This window comes from Salmo salar, chromosome 06, assembly GCF_965601325.2.
Source record: "Salmo salar chromosome 06, fSalSal1, whole genome shotgun sequence".
NCBI lineage: Eukaryota > Metazoa > Chordata > Actinopteri > Salmoniformes > Salmonidae > Salmo > Salmo salar.
The window spans coordinates 40832576-40840239 of record NC_138296.1 but is presented as its reverse complement, the minus strand read 5'-3'; positions in this window follow the sequence as shown (position 1 = coordinate 40840239).

Sequence of the window (7664 nt, the reverse complement as noted above, 5' to 3'; positions counted from 1 at the left end):
TACCGAGGTGTTTGTTGTTTGTCATTTTAATTGTCTTACATTGTCTTGTGATTTATACTGTAGGCTATATTTGGATTATCTTGTAGAATGTATTTGTCAAGTCAAGTATAAAATAAAGTTAATAGCCTATTTCACAGTATTTCAAAGGCATCTCATAAAAATGATGCACTTCACAATACATGTATATTCTTACTCCACCTTTGCATACACCTTGAACTTAAAAAGTCCCAAATGAATGTGCCTGAGACCAATATGTTGTGGCCAGACATTACGGTCCATCATGGACATTACCAGGACCTGGCTTTCAGGGCTTTAGCCCGCTATGAATTTGGGTCAGCATTGAATCTTTTGCGCTGCTGCAATGGTTTAAAAAAAAGTGTAGTCAGCAGAATGCGCCACTTAGTTCATGGAGCTGTGGTTACTCGAAACCCTGGAAGTCATCCAACAGTTATAATCAGGAGTGTAGTGCTGCGGGTGTACAGCGGAGCGACGCTCTGCCACTCCTTAAAATGGTGATATGTCTCGCAAGATCACTTCATGATTAATTAGTATTCTACATAACAAACCGACAATAATAGCATGATAATGTCAGGCTACTGTTATACCAAAAACACCATGTCATTTCTTATGATAATTTAGGATGATTGTGCTGAAATGTTGTTGTTTTTTAATTCTCATGTGGTGGCTGTGTTGATTTACTCCGTCTGTCCTAAAATGTGATTAGTTAGGCCGGTTAGCCACCCTTACATCATTCAAGAAAATCGAAATGCACTTTCCCATGATACTGATTGGATCAAATGGTTGGCATGCATGCAGCATGGACATTTCACCTGTGCAACGTGAAGAATGATCATTATCATTGACAGTGATGATGGCCTAATTTATAATAAGGTAGGCCTAATTTGGTGTTTTAGTATTTTAAAAATAGAACATTTTCCTTTAGCCACTTACAGTATGTGTAGGCATAGTTAATCATGCAGTTTGGATGATGCGTTGTATGTAGCCTATACATTCTAGAATTATTTTATCCATTGATGGTATGTGTGGTCAACTGATAATTCCAGCAGCGTTTTGATTGGACAGCATCACTGCGCTGCTTTGAGAGAAGGAACTCAGCTTGATAAATCAAGAAATCAATCAATGTCCGATTTTTGTTTTCACTGGATCTCCATGTGAATATTTTATTTATTTATTTTTATTTATTTCACCTTTATTTAACCAGGTAGGCAAGTTGAGAACAAGTTATCATTTACAATTGCGACCTGGCCAAGATAAAGCAAAGCAGTTCGACAACATACAAAAACACAGAGTTACACATGGAGTAAAACAACATACAATCAATGATACAGTAGACAAAAATAAGACTATATACAATGTGAGCAAATGATGTGAGATAAGGGAGGTAAAGGCAACAAAAGGCCATGGTGGCAAAGTAAATAAAGTATAGCAAGTAAAACACTGGAATGGTAGAATTATAATTTGAAGAAAGTTCAAAGTTAAAATCTTAATAATATGGTGCAAAGGAGCAAAATAATAAATAAAATAAATAAATACAGTAGGGGAAGAGGTAGTAGTTTGGGCTAAATTATAGATGGGCTTTGTACAGGTGCAGTGATCTGGGAGCTGCTCTGATAGCTGGTGCTTAAAGCTAGTGAGGGAAATAAGTGTTTCCAGTTTCAGAGATTTTTGTAGTTCGTTCCAGTCATTGGCAGCAGAGAACTGGAAGGAGAGACGACCAAAGGAGGAGTTGGCTTTAGGGGTGACCAGAGAGATATACCTGCTGGAGCACATGCTACAGGTCGGTGCTGCTATGGTGACCAGTGAGCGGAGATAAGGGGGGACTTTACCTAGCAGGGTCTTGTAGATGACCTGGAGCCAATGTGTTTGGCGACAATTATGAAGCGAAGGCCAGCCAACGAGAGCGTACAGGTCGCAGTGGTGGGTAGTATATGGGGCTTTGGTGACAAAACGGATGGCACTGTGATAGACTGCATCCAGCTTGTTGAGTAGGGTATTGGAGGCTATTTTGTAAATGACATCGCCGAAGTCGAGGATTGGTAGGATGGTCAGTTTTACGAGGGTATGTTTGGCAGCATGAGTGAAGGATGCTTTGTTGCGAAATAGGAAGCCAATTCTAGATTTAACTTTGGATTGGAGATGATTGATGTGAGTCTGGAAGGAGAGTTTACAGTCTAACCAGACACCTAGGTATTTGTAGTTATCCACAAATTCTAAGTCAGAACCGTCCAGAGAAGTGATGCTGGACAGGCGGGCAGGTGCAGGCAGCGATCGGTTGAAGAGCATGCATTTAGTTTTACTTGTATTTAGGAGCAGTTGGAGACCACGGAAGGAGAGTTGTATGTATTGAAGCTCGTCTGGAGGGTTGTTGACACAGTGTCCAAAGAAGGGCCAGAAGTATACAGAATGGTGTCGTCTGCGTAGAGGTGGATCAGAGATTCACCAGCAGCAAGAGCGACATCATTGATGTATACAGAGAAAAGAGTTGGCCCAAGAATTGAACCCTGTGGTACCCCCATAGAGACTGCCAGAGGTCCGGACAGCAGGCCCTCCGATTTGACACACTGAACTCTATCAGAGAAGTAGTTGGTGAACCAGGCGACGCAATCGTTTGAGAAACCAAGGCTACTGAGTCTGCCGATGAGGATGTGGTGATTAACAGAGTCAAAAGCTTTGGCCAGGTCAATGAATACGGCAGCACAGTATTGTTTCTTATCGATGGTGGTTACGATGTCGTTTAGGACCTTGAGCGTGGCTGAGGTGCACCCATGACCAGCTCTGAAACCAGATTGCATAGCGGAGAGGGTGCGGTGGGATTCGAAATGGTCGGTAATCTGTTTGTTGACTTGGCTTTCGAAGACCTTAGAAAGGCAGGGTAGGATGGATATAGGTCTGTAGCAATTTGGGTCAAGAGTGTCACCTCCTTTGAAGAGGGGGATGACAGCAGCTGCTTTCCAATCTATGTGAATCTCAGACGACACGAAAGAGAGGTTGAACAGGCTAGTAATAGGGGTTGCAATAATTTCGGCAGATAATTTTAGAAAGAAAGGGTCCAGATTGTCAAGCCCAGCTGATTTGTAGGGGTCCAGATTTTGCAGCTCTTTCAGAACATAAGCTGAATGGATTTGGGAGAAGGAGAAATGGGGGAGGCTTGGGCGAGTAGCTGTGGGGGGTGCAGTGCTGTTGAATGCAGTAGGGGTAGTTAGGTGGAAAGCATGGCCAGCCGTAGAAAAATGCTTATTGAAATTCTCAATTATAGTGGGCTTATCGGTGGTGACAGAGTTTCCTATCCTCATTGCAGTGGGCAGTTGGGAGGAGGTGTTCTTATTCTCCATGGACTTTACAGTGTCCCAGAACTTTTTAGAGTTTGAGTTGCAGGAAGCAAAATTCTGTTTGAAAAAGCTAGCCTTGGCGTTTCTAATTGCCTGTGTGTATTGGTTTCTAACTTCTCTGAAAAGTTGCATATCGCGGGGGCAGTTCGATGCTAATGCAGAACGCCACAGGATATTTTTGTGTTGGTTAAGGGCAGTCAGGTCTGGGGAGAACCAAGGGCTATATCTGTTCCTGGTTCTAAATTTCTTGAAAGGGGCATGCTTATTTAAGATGGTGAGGAAGGCATTTAAAAAAAATAACCAGGCATCCTCTACTGACGGGATGAGGTCAATATCTTTCCAGGATACCAGGGCCAGGTCGATTAGAAAGGCTTGCTCGTTGAAATGTTTCAGGGAGCGTTTGACAGTGATGAGTGGAGGTTGTTTGACCTCTGAACCATTACGGGTGCAGGCAATGAGGCAGTGATCGCTGAGATCTTGGTTGAAAACAGCAGAGGTGTATTTAGAGGGCACGTTGGTTAGGATGATATCTATGAGGGTGCCAGTGTTTGCGGCTTTGGGGTTGTACCTGGTGGGTTCATTAATAATTTGTGTGAGATTGAGGGCATCAAGCTTGGATTGTAGGATGGCTGGGGTGTTAAGCATGTCCCAGTTTAGGTCACCTAGTAGCACGAGCTCTGAAGATAGATGGGGGGCAATCAGTTCACATATGGTGTCCAGAGCACAGCTAGGGGCCGAGGGGGGTCTATAGCAGGCGGCGACGGTGAGAGACTTGTTTTTGGAGAGGTGGATTTTTAAAAGTAGAAGTTCAAATTGTTTGGGTACAGACCTGGATAGCAGGACAGAGCTCTGCAGGCTATCTCTGCAGTAGATTGCAACACCGCCCCCTTTGGTCATTCTATCTTGTCTGAAAACGTTGTAGTTAGGGATGAAGATTTCAGAGTTTTTGGTGGACTTCCTAAGCCAAGATTCAGACACAGCTAGGACATCCGGGTTGGCAGAGTGTGCTAAAGCAGTGAATAAAACAAACTTAGGGAGGAGGCTTCTAATGTTAACATGCATGAAACCAAGGCTATTACGGTTACAGAAGTCATCAAAAGAGAGCGCCTGGGGAGTAGGAGTGGAGCCAGGCACTGCAGGGCCTGGATTCACCTCTACATCCCCAGAGGAGCAGAGAAGAATGAGTATAAGGGTACGGCTAAAAGCTATAAGAATTGGTCGTCTGTGACGTCCAGAATAGAGAGAAAAAGGAGCAGGTTTCTGGGGGCGATAAAATAGCTTCAAGGTATAATGTACAGACAAAGGTATGGTGTGATGTGAATACAGAGGAGGTAAACCTAGGCATTTAGTGATGATGAGAGAGATATTGTCTCTAGAAACATCATTGAAACCAGAAGATGTCATAGCATGTGTGGGTGGAGGAACTGAGAGGTTGGATAAGGTATAATGAGCAGGGCTAGAGCCTCTACAGTGAAATAAGCCAATAAACACTAACCAGAACAGCAATGGACATTGCATATTGACATTGAGGAGAGGCATGCTTAGCCGAGTGATCAAAGAGTCCAGTGAGATTCAGACAGCTAGCCGGGCCATAGGTAGCAAGCTGGTGGAAGATCGAGGGAGGTCTGTTTTTAGCCACCTCGTGCGTTTCCGTCTGTGGGTTAGTGGGGTTCCGTGTGGAAGGGGGGACCAGTCCAAGTTGGCAAAATAGTTAGTTATAGTGGCCCAGGAAAAGTGTCCGATAGACCTATTCAGATCGCAGCCGATAAGACAACTAACGATTAACGATTAGTGGGCCGCAGATGGGCGATCAGGTTACGTCGCGATAACTCCCTCGGGCAGATAACGTCGGAGGTCCAGTCGTGAGGGCCCAATGGGGCTCCGCATCGGCAGTAAAGCGGGTCAGGATAGGTGATTGTAGCCCAGGGGACACTTCAGCTGGCTAGCTCAGGAAAAGCCCACGAGTGGCTGACGGAACTCTTCGCTGGCTAGCTCCGGGATAATGTGTGTTAATTCCGGGACCGACGTTGCCAATAGTCACTCAGGTAGCAGCTAGTTAGCTGCAAGATCCAGGTGTAAATGTCCTGAGCCTGCAGTAGAAATCGGGAAAAGGAGAGAGAATAGGTCCGGTATGCTCTGGTCTGAGTCGCGCTGTACAAAAAAACTGGCGATAGCTTTTCGAGCTAACGGATAGCTGAGGACAGCTAACCGTGGCTAGCTGAACTCCAACGTTAGCCAGTGAAAATGGCTAACCTCTGGCTAGCTTCTGTTGTGGATTTCGGATTTGAGGTAAATAATACTTTCTTTTTTAAATTGGTGAGGCGGGTTGCAGGAGAGTGCTTTGAGGTTGAGTTTTAGAAGGAAAAAAAAAAAAGATAATGCGAAGAAAAATATGTAAATATATATATATATACACTGGACACGACAAGAGGAGGGTAAAGGATGTCTGAACTGCTACGCCATCTTGGAAGAGTATTTTTTTATTGTATTTAGTTACAATTAGTCTGGGAAATGTTCTCATGATCCATTTGGATGACACATTTGCGACCAAGCTTTAACTTCCTGACGTCTTGAGATGTTGCTTCAATATATCCACATAAATTTCCTCCCTCATGATGCCATCTATTTTGTGAAGTGCACCAGTCCCTCCTGCAGCAAAGCACCCCCATGCTCTCACCACTGGTGTCCCCCAGGGCTCTGTTCTAGGCCCTCTCCTATTCTCGCTATACACCAAGTCACTTGGCTCTGTCATATCCTCACATGGTCTCTCCTATCATTGCTATGCAGACGACACACAATTAATCTTCTCCTTTCCCCCTTCTGATAACCAGGCGGCGAATCGCATCTCTGCATGTCTGTCAGACATATCAGTGTGGATGACGGATCACCACCTCAAGCTGAACCTCGGCAAGACGGAGCTGCTCTTCCTCCCAGGGAAGGACTGCCCGTTCCATGATCTCGCCATCACGGTTGACAACTCCCTTGTGTCCTCCTCCCAGAGTGCTAAGAACCTCGGCGTGATCCTGGACAACACCCTGTCGTTCTCCACTAACATCAAGGCGGTGACCCGATCCTGTAGGTTCATGCTCTACAACATTCGCAGAGTACGACCCTGCCTCACACAGGAAGCGGCGCAGGTCCTAATCCAGGCACTTGTCATCTCCCGTCTGGATTACTGCAACTCGCTGTTGGCTGGGCTCCCTGCCTGTGCCATTAAACCCCTACAACTCATCCAGAACGCCGCAGCCCGTCTGGTGTTCAACCTTCCCAAGTTCTCTCACGTCACCCCGCTCCTCCGCTCTCTCCACTGGCTTCCAGTTGAAGCTCGCATCCGCTACAAGACCATGGTGATTGCCTACGGAGCTGTGAAGGGAACGGCACCTCCATACCTTCAGGCTCTGATCAGGCCCTACACCCAAACAAGGGCACTGCGTTCATCCACCTCTGGCCTGCTGGCCCCCCTACCTCTGAGGAAGCACAGTTCCCGCTCAGCCCAGTCAAAACTGTTCGCTGCTCTGGCACCCCAATGGTGGAACAAGCTCCCTCACGACGCCAGGACAGCGGAGTCAATCACCACCTTCCGGAGACACCTGAAACCCCACCTCTTTAAGGAATACCTAGGATAGGATAAAGTAATCCTTCTAACCCCCCCCCCCCCCTTAAAAGATTTAGATGTACTATTGTAAAGTGGTTGTTCCACTGGATATCATAAGGTGAATGCACCAATTTGTAAGTCGCTCTGGATAAGAGCGTCTGCTAAATGACTTAAATGTAATGTAAATGTAAATGATAATGCCACCCCCGTCCTTCACGGTTGGGATGGTGTTCTCCGGCTTGCAAACCTCCCCCTTTTCCTCCAAACATAACGATGGTCATTATGGCCAAACAGTTCTATTTTTGTTTCATCAGATCAGAGGACATTTCTCCAAAAAGTACGATCTTTGTCCCCATGTGCATTTGCAAACCGTTCTGGGATTGATGGGATTGTTCTGGGATTGATTTGTACTGGAATTCTGGAATTTTCCAAGTTGTTTAAAGGCACAGTCAACTTAGTGTATGTAAACTTCTGACCCACTGGAATTGTGATACAAGTGAAATAATCTGTCTGTAAACAATTGTTGAAAACATTACTTGTGTCATGCACAAAGTAGATGTCCTAACCGACTTTCCAAAACTATAGTTTGTTAACCTCTATGGGCTAGGTGGGACGCTAGCGTGCCACCCGTGGTGCACTCCATCAACAGCAGGTGCATTTCAAGAGCGGCAAATTTGAATCCAAATAAATGTCAAAATTCGAATTTTTCAAACATACAA